This window comes from Apis mellifera, linkage group LG13 (assembly GCF_003254395.2).
Source record: "Apis mellifera strain DH4 linkage group LG13, Amel_HAv3.1, whole genome shotgun sequence".
In the NCBI taxonomy this organism is placed as follows: domain Eukaryota; kingdom Metazoa; phylum Arthropoda; class Insecta; order Hymenoptera; family Apidae; genus Apis; species Apis mellifera.
Genome location: NC_037650.1, coordinates 8,996,664 through 9,012,580, shown reverse-complemented (window position 1 = coordinate 9,012,580; position 15,917 = coordinate 8,996,664). Strand labels below are relative to the sequence as shown.

At 32.8% G+C, this 15,917-nt stretch overlaps 1 protein-coding gene and 1 long non-coding RNA gene across 8 annotated transcripts in view; one reads left to right on the top strand and one right to left on the bottom strand.

The window, feature by feature from the left end:
• LOC410470 (putative polypeptide N-acetylgalactosaminyltransferase 9) overlaps positions 1-15,917 on the bottom strand; it is a 322,421-nt gene that overhangs the window by 92,365 nt on the left and 214,139 nt on the right. The window lies entirely within an intron of this gene.
• LOC102654055 lies at positions 7,046-13,147 on the top strand. Of its 2 annotated transcripts, XR_003305946.1 has the most exons (4): positions 7,046-7,754; positions 8,402-8,725; positions 9,193-9,492; positions 10,017-13,147. It is a non-coding gene; the product is annotated as an uncharacterized LOC102654055 (long non-coding RNA). The 2 variants fall into 2 exon arrangements; XR_001705450.2 differs by lacking the exon at positions 10,017-13,147 and having other exon boundaries at positions 9,193-9,739.

Genomic DNA, 15,917 nt, shown 5'->3' with positions numbered 1-15,917 from the left:
AGTTGATAAGAATGCATTAAAAATTCATGAACAATATAGTCTGTTATTTTTCTACTATGATATTCGTATTATGATGCAAACGACTTTATAAACTCATCGATGCATGATATTGCATCGATGATATCGAATCAATAGATACAAGTTTTATAAGATTGCAAAAAGAATCATAGGTGATGTTAACAATTTTTCAGAAACTGGATGTAATACATATTCCATTTTTTTTTTAACTTTTATTCTGCTCCATCTTGTATTCTAATCTTTATAAATTTTTTTATTATAAAATTATAACATTACATATGAATAATGATTCTCAAATTTTTATATCTCAAATTCTCTCTCTATTTTGAATGTTTTCAAAATTATTTTTTAATACAAATAAATAATTCTTATATATTTTCTTCATATTAAATAATAGTTTGATAATTATGAAGACAGAATTGAATCGGAGAAAGAAAAGAAAAATAAAAGAATATAGCTAGATTGAATAAAATATTTGATGAACGATTACTCAAATAACAAATTATCTCATGATGGAATTAAAAATTAATTCCAATAATTCCAATAATTCAATATTTTTTTAAAAAATATTCATATATTCAGTATAAATATTGCAAATTTAATATCAATTTTATGATAATTATCATGCATTTTTAATTTACGTTCAAATATTTTATTTATCCGAATTTATATCTGTTTATATAAAACAGGAAAAATAAAAATCAAAAATCCTGCCACGCGTCACAAAACATACAAATTTTCAGAATAAAATTTACATGGAGACCAAACACCTCGAATTATTCTCAAAAGAAAGATAAAACAAACGCTTTCCCACGTTTTTGCATATTGAAATTTATTTACACGGCACGGTAAACTTTATTCGAACGATATGTAAATGGTAATATGCTCCTTTTTTTGGATTTGGATGGTTTCTTTGAATTGCACGGAATAGGTTTTGTTTTCATTTATTCCACATTAAACGAATTTAATTCACGCATTAGGTAACCGATGCGCAATCTCTATTGCGTTTTATCGATTTCGAGGAAAGGAAATCATGCATCCATGTGAATAATAAATTAAAGAATAATAGTAAAAATTGTGTGAAATGATTTAATTTTGAAAATTTTCTCTTAAATCTGATATCTTTAATCTGATTTATTATTTGTGATTTATTACGATGAAAATATATTTTTCAAAAAGTGATCTTAAGAGTATTTTTCATAGATAGATAGATACTGTTTTAAAAATTACTATTTAACGAGCAATTTTTCACCCTTAATGTTCATTTAATGTGTTCATTTAATTAATTGTGTTCACGTTCTGAAATTTATGAATTTATTACTCATAATGCAATGAAAAATAACTCTCATTTTATCGTCAAAATATTTTTTTTATCTCTGAAAAAGCAGAAGAAAAAGAAAATATTCCGATTGATTTCAATTAATTAATATACATCTGTAAACAAACTATTTATCACAATTCGAAAAATAAATATTTAATAGACTGTACAAGATTTTCCACCGTATTTCACCTGCGTCGAAATTTAGAAGTGATCTCGAAACGATTACTCGATATTCTTTCACAAATTTTCCTATCTTCATAAATATTAAAAGTCCTCGAGCAATTTATAAATTTTCGAAAATTTAGTCTCTCGTAAAAGCAGAGGAGGGGGAGGGAGGAAGTGTATAAAGTGTCGTTCAATTAAAGAATTTAGAAATTCAAAAGCTTTGCACGAACCTTCAAAGGATCGGGATTCGCGTCCCATGTATCTTCCACGGTGTAATGAATTTTTAATTCGGATAGGTGCATTTTTCCCCTCCCTCCTCCTTCTTTTTTCTTCCTTTTTTTTCTTTTCTCTTTTTTCTTTTTTTCTTTTTTTTTTTTATTCTTTGCAATACTATACGACCGAGCTAACTTTGTATCCTCGTCTGAAAACGAGCAGCCATTTAATCAACTTTCGCTATGCCTGCGATTTTGCCTTTGCCTTTCGAAATCGCGCCACCTTTTAGCCAGACACGTGTGCACACGCGCTCGTATAAAGCGCGTGTGTAATTCGTAATAAAAAAGCACATTGCACGCTGGTGAATTTCTGTTCATTCGCGCGTACAAAGGGACACGTACTCGGTATCGTCCTCGTTCATTTCCCCAATATTCTATTGCACGATAAAAATCACAGTTTCATCACCAACGTTCGTTCCATCAACATGTAAAAAGATAAAGAGATAGGAAATAACAGTAGGAAAGTGGGGACGAAAGAAATATATATATATATATATATATATCGAAAAATATCAAATTTCAACCAACGTCCAAAGATTATATATATATATATATACAAATGAAATGTCATGAAACGATATAGAATAAGAGAAAAAAAATATAAAAAATTTAGAAAAAGACACTTCTGAATTTTAATCGAACTTTAACTCAAAAAATTTCGAGCGGAAAATAGTTTATTTGGAACAACAGAGTGTACAGAGAGTGAAACGAAATCCTCTTATTCCTGTCTCCAAAATCTATGTGTCTACGTCAAAACAATTCTATTAGTTCGGACTAAAATAAGCAGAAGGGAGGGATTTTCGCTTCGTTTATTGGCTGAAATTCCACAGCTCGTGTTCCCCAGGTGGGAAGGAAGGGAGGGCGAGAAGGAAGAACCGGTGTCTATATAACCTGTACGTGGACAGTTTTACGGTAATTCCGGGGAAATGTGGACATTAAACACCCCCTCAACCGGAATGAAGAACGTTGGGCTCATATACCGACGGGCAATAAAGAGTTAACACGGTAACCGCTAATGGAATAATGGACACTCGAAGCGTGCACACCGGTGCCATCGCTGGACCATCGCCAAATACGTACTTTCCTTGCGCCGTAACCGGCTACTCTTTTTCATCCGCTCCTCCCTCCCTCCCTCCCTTTTTGTATAATTTCTAATTTGACTTTCAGGCTTTTAGAATTACACCGGTGAAGTCCACTTGGGTGAATTTGGGCGGGTATAATAAGTGGTAAGTGCTTGCACGCGTGTCTTGGTTAATTTCATTTTGTATAGGAGTGGTTTCGAGAAAGGATAGTTTTAGGGTTGTTGAACGATTCTGGTTTCGCGTGAGTGGGATCATCACTCGTTATAAATATATTTTTAATTATTGTTAACTCTCCGTTTATTATCTGTCATCTCTGCGTTCCTATTCCTGCCTCCAAATTCTTCATCTAAATTTTTCTACCTTTTGATTTTTTGGTTTAAATATTGTCATCTGATTTTTACTTTTTAAAATCTTCTAAAGATGTTCTTATGGATATATTAACACACGAGGTAACAGAGAGATAAAATTATCAATTGGACTGTGAACTTGGCTCGAAAAATGTCATCCCCCAAAATGTCTTCCTTCTTTCAAATCTAAATTATCCATTCCGTAAATTCCGTCTCAGACGACATAATCCCGGAGAATTAAAGTAACGTTTCATCAAGTCAGACACTCGAGCGTGCTTGATTCCACGGCAAACGTTTACCTATCGCGAGTCCCGATTTTAAGCGAGGGATCAAGAGGCTTGTGTGCCGAGCAAAGGGGAAATTCGAGCCGAAATCGACGTGCGTGAGGAGCCATGTGCTTGGTGGCCCGGGTCATAGGTCACGAGGCCATCGTGAATCAAAGTCTTTACGTGACTTGTGAATTTTAAACCCCTCTCTCTCTCGTAGACACGTCTTCCACGCTCTGTTTATCCAGGAAATTTGGAAAACTTGTCATGATTATTTCGCAAGGAATAAATAAAAGAAAATTTCTTGCAAATAAAATTATTTAATCCCAATAGCCAATGTTTTCAGATTATTCAATTTTTTATTTTACTATTTTTTCTTTTTTCTTTCCACGATGAAATTTCGTGCAATAGTTTTTCAAAATCATCCACAATTATATATACGCTTCAAGTCAATTTACGTTCAAACTAAATCTAATACGTTTTTCTCGCTTTTTTCCTCCGATTCCAACTTCAATTGATCAAAAACCTAAACACACACAAAAATCCACTATCCTTGAGTAAAGTACCCACCGAACCCATCCACCCCTTCCTCCCTTTAATTCCCTCGCAAAAAATTAACGAACCAAACATCAATTACCGTAAATCCCATATATGTACTCTGAAACAAGAGAGGAAAGAGAGAAAAAAAAAAAAAAAAGAAAAAACGAAACTGCTTTCAAATGCAAGGGAGAGCATCTGCCTGTGAAATCCTATTTTCACAGTAATGGTCAGAGAGAAAGCCCACGTGGAACGAGATAGGTAAACGTTGTGTCGTAACGAGGGGAAATTAGCGGGCGAGCGAATGGTTGAAAGAGGGAAAGCTTGGAAGCTTTCGACGAGCTTTCGTGTATCACGACAGAGACGATGGGATAGGGACGTCTACGGCCGCGAGGATGATAACACGACTCGGGTAATCGAATCTTCACCCGCGGGACGATTCGTGCTCGATTTCACGGGCCGTCGACGCGAATCCCTCTCCTCCTCCTTCTCTTCGAGAGAGAGAGAGAGAGAGAGAGAGACGATGCTAATGAATTTTCGTCGAATTAACGCCGGCGTAGCGTGAACCGGGCAAAGGAGAGACGGTACAGAGCACGAGCCTTCGCGGACGCAATTCCAATATCAAAGGATGCGGTCGGTGTACTTATTGGTTCGGTGCAATTAATGCCTTTTACGTGGATGACGATAATGGTGATGATAACGGGGGAAGCGGAGAAATGTATTTACATTTCTGGATGGTATCTTGAGATGGAAGTGAATCGATTAATTTCATTATTATTTGGAAGGTGGAAAAATAGAATTTGTGAATAATTTTTTTTTAAGAGAAGAACAGTGTAAAACTATTTTATTTTTTCATGTAAAAAGTTTTCTTGTCGTAAAAATCTGTTTAGAAAGTAGAGGAAACCATGCGATTTAAATCACTTTTTGTTTTATCCCGATATCTCAATCCGTTGCTGAGATACAACGATTCAAAGATATTGAATCGTTGGACTCGCGACTTACATTTTTTTCCTGGAACTAGTACTCGGCGATACTTACATCGCGTAATTATTATGATACTAGTCCGGATCTTGGATAGGCCAGTGAGAGGAGGAGCGAGCGAGAAGTCCGAATGTGCGACAAGGAAGGATATAGTAAATGATGAAAAATTACCCTTTTCTTTACACGACGATATCTCGGGAACCAGAAGCAGTATCGAGATAAATCAAAAAGCATTTTAAAGAATAAGATTCAGCGATTCTAACGAAACTTTATTCGTTTACAAAACGTTATTATCTTTGAAATTATAGCGGTTTGAAATTATCCCAATTTCAATACACTTTTATCAAGATTTTAAGGAAGTTTTGCGAGACAGATATGTTTAATTCTAAACAAAAATTATTATATCTAAAATATATATTTCTAATCATAAAATTAATCGAAACCCACAAAGATTCTCTCTTAATTCTTAAAATTTTGTTCGCAGGCTTGTCCATTCCTTAAAGACCTTCAACCCTCGATCTATCACGATTTCAACCGATGATCGATGATTCGAGGGAATTGAAAAACACTCTAGCGTTCCATCAGTCAACTGTGACCGTGATAATTTCGCGAACGTGACACCTCGTACAAAATTGCGTGTTGCTCGGTTGATGGCCGCGACGGCCGAAAAACGGAAAACACGAAGAGAAATCGAATAAGAATCGCGTTGGGACTGGTGCTCGCTGGTCGAACGTCGACCGTTTTGATTACTCGCGAGACATCGTGGTCCCAAACGTGATTCGAACATGGAATCGGATTCGTCGAATTTACGACGGCTGTTTCGATCGCCGCGTGAATTTGCCTCGATGCAACTACACACTACGTTCGATTTCGAAAGGAAAATTAACCATTCTTTGCATCGCAACCGCTTTGGTGGAATTTTTTCCATCTTTTATTCCGTTTTAATTAACTTTTAGATAATATAATTTTATCAGTGTGTATTGTTATGGATTTTGTTTAAGTGGGATCAGAGTTCAAATACAGAAAATATATTTTGTAATATATGTTTTACAATAAAAATTTAAAAATGAACAAATTAGAAATGGCTTCTTCTCTAAATAATTTTTCTATTATCAATCAATTCTTTCATCTGTTTGAAATATTTTGATAATTTATTAAAATGAGGATTGGAGATAAAACGATATTATAATTTTGTAATTCGAGGCAGTGGCTTTTTTTATTAATAATGTTATAACACAAATGTAAAAGATTATTTTTGTGGAAAATATTCAGAAATAAATGAAAATGAGGTAGGCTGGCGAGAAAATAAAGTAACTTTAATAAGTAATAAGTTAATAAACGTGGAAAACGAGCAAAAGTTTGTAATTTCTCTTATCTATTTTACATCCCTTTCAACAATTCTTGCCGTAAAAACGTTTGCATAACTATCACAAACGAAATATTAACAAGATATCGATATTAAATACATTTATTTAATTAATCTCGTATTAAAAGGATCGAACTACTTTTCATAGAAGAAATATTATACGATGTTTTAACGATTTTTCTTCACTACCACATCTAAACGTTATCGTCGAAGGTTAATACAAAAATACCTCTATTTCCCCAGAAATTTCCAGCTGAATAATTTTTTTAATATTTAAAATCCCTCGTGCACACGGTAATAATATTTGATTTCTCAAATAGACAAGCACGAGTATTAATCCAAACATTTTATATCGTTGTGAAAACTACCATTAACTCGTGGATATAAACAAGTCAATAGAAATCACTCGTTCCCTTTAAATTATTCGAAAGAAAGATACGGTGCATTTTGCACAGTTTCATTCAGTTTCAAGCTGTTTAAGAAAATATCTCTCGAAAGATAGAATCCTTCAAATTGTAAAGATCTTTCTAAAGAAAATTGGAAGAAAAGGAAATTTCTGAATTTTTAACAATAAACAAGAAATTCCTTTGAAAGTATATACAATTTCTAAGATGCATTTATATTTTTTACAATTGTTGCAAAAGATAAAGAATTGCTTGAAATATATTTCGACCAAATATCCCCAAAAATATTCATCTCATCACTTCTTGAGAGGAAGAAAAGGAAGAAAAATGGATCGAGGCAGATAATAAAAAGAAACACACCCAATCCTCTTTGATTCATCAAACCTGGACTCACGATGCTCGAAATGAGTAGAAGCAGTTCGAAATGGGGGAGCCAAGTTCTAAACTGTACTCCTGAAGTCGCCAAATATTCCGTGACTATTCTTGCACTCGCCAGGCTTTGCCCAGCACTCGACTTTGGGCACTTTGCGGGCCGGAGAACTGAGCGCGAATTCCGCCATCTCTTCGCGTAAACTCTTCCTCCCACTCCTCGCTCCCGTGGAACCGAATTCAACTCAAGTTGAAACTATGTCGAGTCCCCTCACTTTTCCGCGTACCACGGCGTTAAACTGGTATTATATCCCCGTGTCTTCGTTTGCGGGCAACCGTTTCAACCGGTTCAAGTCCTCGTCGCTTTAATTCATCCGCGTGCATAACTCCGGTCCGGGATTTTTCTTCTCTCGAGGAGCGAGACTCGAGACGAGTGGATGGTTTTGGCAATGCGCGGTCTGGCACGAGCGAGAAGTGTTGCTCATGTTATCTTAAACGCGGTATATTTATCCGAGTTGTTAATGTTGAAATGAAGAAGTGGAGAGAGAGAGAAAGAGAGAAAGAGAGGGGAGAAGAGTTCGTTACTCGGTTACTTGGTTGCAAGTCTTTTGCTGGTTTCTTTTGAGGTTAGGAATTTTAATTATTTCGTCTATTTTCGTGACCATTATTGAAGAAAAGTTTCTCACGATCAATTTTATTTTAAAATCATTGATACCAATTTATAGAACACGTATATATTGTCTTATTTTGTAGATAATAGTATAAATATTTTGTTAAACATATGTCATATAGTCTTATGGAAGACTTAATCTTTTATTTTATTTACTGGTTATTATAATTACTATATTTTAATATTAATTAATAATTAATATTGTATTTGCACTAATACTTATTTTTAACTATACCAACTAACTTTCAGAATATTATAGGTTAAGACAGAATTAATATTAAATATTGTATTTGCACTAATACTTATTTTTAACTATACCAACTAACTTTCAGAATATTATAGGTTAGGACAGAATTAATATTAAATATTGTATTTGCACTAATACTTATTTTTAACTATACCAATTAACTTTCAGAATATTATAGGTTAGGACAGAACACGTGTGCACTTATACGAAACTTATGCAATTAAAAAATAGTTTTCAAAACAAATTAAATTAGAAAGTTTAGAAGTTTCATTAACTATAAGCCAAAATTTTTTCTAAAAAACGATTCAAGTTCGAAATCACGTCACACCACTTGGGTCAATCGTGTCCAATTCTAGAAACGACGTTCCTATAAATCTAGTTGGAGGGAAAGGAGACGTCCACGGGACGCAACGAGCGCAGACACGACAGACGCGAGCTCCTCGCGTGCTTCCGGTTGTATGCACGCGCGCGCATTGTTGCGCTGACGTGCCAGAGATGAGAAAAACGAGAGGAGAGGGGGGGGGAAAAGCTGGCGTTTACGCGAAAGAGACGTGCGCCACAAACGGGACAGCATAATTCCACGCGATGGTTGTCAAGTGTGGACAGAACGCACGTTCTCGAGGATTGCATCGACACTTGGATATATATCGTGCGATCAACATAGGAATCGCGTTTCGATAGTGAGTGTTTTGGAATGGATAATTATTCTAAAAAGTGTGAAATACTTATTTTATTTTTAGTGCAAATGCTTGATTTAATAAATTGTTGATTTTTTTAACAATATAGAACAAATTAGTTATTTTTGGAAGTGTTTTCTTTTGAGAATCCAAAAGAAAAAAAAATGAAAAATTTTTAATAATAACCTTTTCGATAACTTTGTGTTTTTTAATAACTTTAAATATTTTAATATTTCTAAAAAAAGGAGGAGGGAAGAAATCTTCTTTTTCTAAATTACAAATATATAATTTCGTAAATATTTGCAATTGTGTAAATTATATTATCTGTTTAAAAAAAGAAGGAAAGAACAAAGTATGTAAAGAGATAGATTCTGTGAAATTTTGATCGAAGAATGACGGAAGAGAGAGGGGGAAAAGAACAGGAAGGGAAGAGAAATGTTATCAGTGTCAAGCTGTTTTCGTTTCCATAGGTACAAGTCGTGGCGCATGTTGGAACGTCGTTCTCGACATCGATACACGGACGAGATATCGTGCAAACAAAAGTCTCATCGGGTTTTATGCGGCTTATAGCAAGGGAGGAAAAACTCTGAGAGTATCCGATTTCATGTATTCTATGCGCATCCATTCACCAAGATAAACAGAATATTTCTGAAGCAGCTCGGCCCGCCGGATACTGTAAAATATCTAAGAAAATGCGATCGAATCCGTGACGAGAATAACTTTTTGGATTATTTTTAAAAGAGGAAATTTCATTTCTCTTCGGACAGAAAGTAATTGGTCACCAACGTAAAAATTTTTTAGACATTTTTTTGGAAAACTTGAAATAGTTAGAAAATTTAAAATTGGATCCCATTTATTATTAAAAAAAGGAACAACGTTATTATAAGAATAATTTTGTCTGCGTTAAAGATTATTATTAAAGAAAAATTTAATATGGAGGATCAATTCTATTGAATATGGTTTTATAATACTTTATGTAATTGTATAAATTCTATATTTTAACATAATTAATAATTATATAAATAATAATTTTTTGAAAAACTTGAAATAGTTAGAAAATTTAAAATTGGATCCCAGTATTATTAAAAAAAGGAAAAACGTTATTATAAGAATAATTTTGTCTGTTAAAGATTATTATTAAAGAATAGAAAACTTAATATGGAAGACCAATTGTACTGAATATAATATAATTTTTATAATACTTTATGTAATTGTATAAATTCTATATGTATTTTAATTATAAATATTAAATTCTATTTTTTTCGAATTATTATTCTTATAATACTTTTTTCAGGTTATTATGATCCGAAAGGATATGAGAGTGAATGAAAAATAAATGAGAAGAATACATGAAAGTAAATTCAACAACAAAGGGAAGAATATTAATTTAAAATGTTGCAATTTTTTTATCAACCAACGTGAATTAATTAAACGCGTGTGAAAGAAAAATAATATATATCCCTTTCAATTTATTTATCCTATAATTCCAATCTTCCATCGTATCATATTCCCATGTTAAAAATAATATTTAATACGTCAAACTTTCATTTCATCCAAAACGATTTAAACTCTCGATCAAATTTAATTAAACGCGTAATAAACATTTTCTAATTGAGAATTATGATCCAATTAATAATCCAACGGATTAATAATTGTCGCTAATTAACCCAAACCCTTTCCTTGTTATTAAATCTCGTTCGTTATCTAGATTATATGTAAACAACAACAAAAGAAAGAAATTATAAATCAAAATTTCGATTCGTGAATCATCTTTGCCACGATTATTCCTTACGAGGCTTCCTCCCCCCCTTTTTTTTTCCTTTTTTTCATTTGCCCCATTGCAATGATTCACTGTCGGTTCGATGCAAGAGAATATTTTTCTTTTTTTTTTTTTCCTTTCTCTTCCTTTTTTCAATCCCGGAAGGATAATAGCACGGAGAGGCGGAGGAAGCAAAAATGGTGGAAACTGAACGAGCAATATTCGTCTCACTAGAAGTTACACCTCGCTGGCTACATTGTGCCATTCCACAGGCTCCACTTTTCACAGTAGTCTGCCCTACCATATGCCAGACAGACTCTCACAGCTATTTATGGAATGAAACAAAATGGACGAGGTTCGTGAAAATTTATATCGTATATATATAAAATAATTGTTCGTTTAAAGAATTTCACATCGTGCGATCCATTGATTTTGATATTTTAATAATTGATCCGTTTTATTATTGAATAATTGATCCATTGAGTTTCAATTCGAGAATAGAATATTTAGAAAGATATATTCATAATTAGATAAACGATTTAAATTCATCATTTAAATCGGTTCGCAATAAGAGAAGGATAATTGTTCCGTTTTATCGTTATTTTGGAATAATTTGTTTATCATAAATAAATTAATTAATGCGAGTATTTTACAGAGAATCTTAATTAGTAGTATAATATTCGTATTATTAATAATTATTATTGTAACAATTAATACTTAATAACAGAGAATTATCATCGTTTTATTGAAATTTCGTGAAAGATTTTCACTTTTTCAGAATCGTTTGTCAAAATACATTCATACATTCATTATCCCCTCCCCCATATATTTCCATAAACTCGTTATTAATAAATTACACACTTCAAACAGATGGAAAAGATAAAAGACAAACAAAAGGCAAATAAACGAAACATCCCTTTCAAAAACAAATCGTTTCATCCCCCGTGTATCGAAATCCGGGGGAATAAACTTCACAACGAAAAAAATATGCGAAAGGGAATTCGTTTCGTAACAATTTCAATAAAAATGCAATAAAATTTTCACAAATTGCGTCGCGTTGCCGAACTGGCCGATCGTCAAATAAATCCCATAAATGTTTTATTCGCTTTCGATCCCTAGCTTCATTCCACGGGAACAAAGAACGGTTTTTCACGGTTAACTGTAATAAAAGAATCATTTCTGAAATGTTTTTTCTCTTCTCTGCGAAAATCGAAAATCTCTGCGAAAATCGAATCGAAAAACAAATTCCCCTCGGAGCAATTCATTCATACAGTAATTATCCGCGATACGATTCAATTTTCCCCTTATTTAATTAAGAGCGAGCGTTAATAATAGAAATCGAAGTTCCGCGATACTTTCGATTCATCGAAGTCGATTTAACTTTCCTTTCGACGAGATTGATTAACGAGTAATTCACTTTGATCGATTTTTTCTCTCTCTCTCTCTCTCTTTGTCTCGAAGAATTTTATCAGGGGAATATTGACATCAAATAATTAAACTGTTAACACAAATGTATGTAAATTTTACGTACTTTGTTAAAGAGATAATTACGAGGTAAATGGAAAATATGATTGATCTTCGATTAATGAAGTCAATGTGTTTCTTCTTTTATTATTCGTAAATAAATAAATATTACTAAATAGTAGTAATAAAAAATATTTCTTTCATTAATACAATTGTATGACAAACCTCTATTTCATTTCATAATAAAAATACTCTTATAGTGGCAAACTTATGGTCTTTTTTTGGTCTCTTTATAATTATAATTTTAACGTTAATCTCGAAAAAAAAATCTAAGAAAACTTTCCTAAGCAATGTTGAACTTGACCAAAAAGGGACGTCAACGACTGGTTCGTCATCGCGTCCAATTTAAAAAAATTTCACGGGGACGAAATTTTGGGGAGAAAAACGTTGGTCGAATTCGAACTTTCCTCGGCGAGGATCATCGACAACGACAACCGTCGGATACCACGAACGGAAATGGAAAAGTTGCAGGAACTGCGGCTCTCTCCCCGGTTCGTATGCCGTATTCTGGTATCTCGTGTTTATTCGAAAAGTTTTCGAACTTCATGCAAATGCAACGACGCGGAGGAACGGCCACGCGGAGGACGAGAGAGAGAGGATGCTCTTCGTTACGAGAAATTCGAGTATCCCTCTTACTTTTCCTCCCCTCTTTCCATCATAGTCGAGGGTACAGTCTCTATTGTTTCGCGAAGGAAACAGGGGCTTGGAACTTCTTTGGCATACTTTTCCTAGGATTAATTAATTGCCTCTTTCCCTCCTCCGTTTTATTCGTTTTTAGTCTTTAAGGATTCTCTTGAGTTTCTTTCTTGAATGTGGAACATGAATCGGATCGAATCGAATTTCAGAGTTGATTTATTTCGAGGGCTTTGGTTTCGAGAGTTTTGGCCATTTTTTTCGTTTACCTATTTTAAAATTATAATTGTGTTCGAAAAGATGGATTTTTAAAGTGAGGTCTTTGATTCGTTCGATTTTAAACTTAGAAAAAAGAATTATTTCTCATAGATTATTTCTCATATTTCGAGAGTTTTGGTTTTGAGAGTTTTGGCCATTTTTTTCGTTTACCTATTTTAAAATCGTTATAATTGTGTTCGAAAAGATGGATTTTTAAAGTAAGATCTTTGATTCGTTCGATTTTAAATTTAGAAAAAAGAATTATTTCTCATAGATTATTTCTCATAATATTTCGAGAGTTTTGGTTTCGAGAATTTTAGCCATTTTTTTTTTGTTTACCTATTTTAAAATTATAATTGTGTTCGAAAAGATGGGTTTTTAAAGTGAGATCTTCAATTTCGTTCGATTAGAAAAAAGAATTATTTCTCATAGATTATTTCTCATATTTCGAGAGCTTTGGTTTCGAGAGTTTTGGCCATTTTTTTCGTTTACCTATTTTAAAATTATAATTGTATTTGAAAAGATGGATTTTTAAAGTGAGGTCTTTGATTCGTTCGATTTTAAACTTAGAAAAAAGAATTATTTCTCATAGATTATTTCTCATAATATTTCGAGAGCTTTGGTTTCGAGAGTTTTAGCCATTTTTTTCGTTTACCTATTTTAAAATCGTTATAATTGTGTTCGAAAAGATGGATTTTTAAAGTGAGATCTTTGATTCTAATTTAGAAAAAAGAATTATTTCTCGTAGAATTATTTCGATTGGTATCCGGAAAAATGTTTATTCACTAAAATATAACGTCATAAATATTATGAATTACTTTCCAAGTTTATTTTTATTAATTTGCGCGTTTATTGTTTGCCCGTAAAACGAGAATAAGTCATTCGGTGGAAAAAAGTGCAATCTTCAACCGTGAGAACCACGGTTGAATGCCTCCTCTCTGCATAATCGGTTCGAGATAAATGATCACGAGTGAAAGAATAATACGACTGCCAATGCTAACTGATCCTGTATGGGCCGGTGAATTTTCCTGGCCGGGGTAATGATGCTTTATGTGAGAAGAAACATAGCCCTTCCGGGAGTCGTATACCGTCCGTGAAGGAACGATGCTCTATTTAGATAAGCCGTTATATCATGGTAAGGAGGAAGTAGCTCGGATCGTGAATATTGACGGTTTCGTCGTTCAATCGCTTGAGAATGATTCTTTAAAATCATCGATACAAGAAATAAATATAAATAACGGAATAAGTTTCGATTTATTTATATCTTTTTTTTTTTTTTTTTTTTTACGATATAAAAATGTTACACCATTTGTGAAAATTTCGAAAAGGCAAGGTTTTCTCGAACTTTGAAATATAAGTTTTTATTTTTATTTCTCGGATTTTATTTATTCATCACGAAGGTGCAAAAGAATTCTTTTGCGTAAAAATAAGAGAAATATTCGAGTGGTTAGTATCGGTACAATGTTTAATCCGATAAAGCGCAAGCAAATGAAGTTTCAACGTAATAACGGAGGAGATTATTTTACAATTAACGAATATTTAGCTGCATCATTAAAACGATGGCAATTCAATCAGTTGTAGATCCTTCTCGTGAACGAAGCTATTAATGCCTCGGGTTTTTGAATCTTGGAAACTTCGCCAAGAGACTATTTATATACAATTTCAAATCCGACAAATAATTGAATTATTCTTTAAACGAATTTAAAAGATATTCACGTAATATACAACTAATTAAATAAATTTTCAAATGTAAGAATCGGTATAAAAATCAAAATTAATAATAAAAATTAATATAAAATCATAAATGTATGTTCATCGAATAAAATATAAAATTGTAACATGTAAAAACATGTAATTGTTTTACATCAAGATTAAACAATTTAGAAATTCTTAATAAAAAGAGAAAACAGGTACAACAAAGTCATCCTACACCCAGCACTGTCCGTGAAAGTCTTGATGCAAATTTTCCTTTCGTTACAAAAAACTTCACCGACAAAGAAAAAGAAATAAAAAAAAAGAAAATTGTTACTTGGATACACTTGAAAACAGGTAGCATTTGTTATTTGATATTTTAATGAAATACGTGAGAATTTAATTAAGCTTTAGTAATGAAAGAAGAAAAAATACACGGATTATACGTTTAATCTCGTTTTCTCTAATGTAGCTAAATCAACGCCAGTGTCTCATTTTTTTCGTATTTCCCTATTGTTTGCTACGTGTTCATGAAAATACATCACGAAAACGTGCGACACTTCGCCATTTGTTTCATAGTCAACGTTTTCACGATTGAAATACGAACTTTTATTTTCTCTCCTTTTTCTCCTTGTTTCGAAAGATAAAGAAGAAGAAGACATAAAAATAAATATTCACGAATTTGAAGGCTTTGAGGATAACTGATACCGATATTTTTTTCGAGAAATTAATACAGAAACAACTAATAAAATATATTTATTTACTTATTTTATTTATTATTTAAAGATTTATAATTGATTTATTTTGTGAAGTTTTAAATTTTTATCTGAATATATATATTCAACTAATTCTAATTTTTTAAAGTTTTCTCAAATTAGCGTATTCTTCGTGTTTCCATTGAAATTTCTATTCGTAAAATTTCGATACATCTGTACAAAAGTCTATTCAGAATTTTCAATAATCGCCATAAAATGAATGAAACACAAAAAGTCTGAAGAGAGAAAGAGAGAGAGATTAAAATTTGCATCATACATCAAAATTTCAATAATTCTGAACGAAAATCAATTGATCCGCCGAAGAAATAACTTGGTTGATTTCGTGCATATGGGACACGTAGCACACAAGTTACCGATTGTCCCACAGGGGATAACACGTGTCATCTGTAAACACTAATACGCCGCGCGATGGGCGTATCGTGTACGAAACAACAACGGAACACGGACTGATTGAGAACTATCAATGTGCATACACGAATGCGAGGCGAGCGTGGACGATTTGCCGATGTAGAGGGGAACTTTATGCAAATAATGATGGAGGAACAATCGTGAA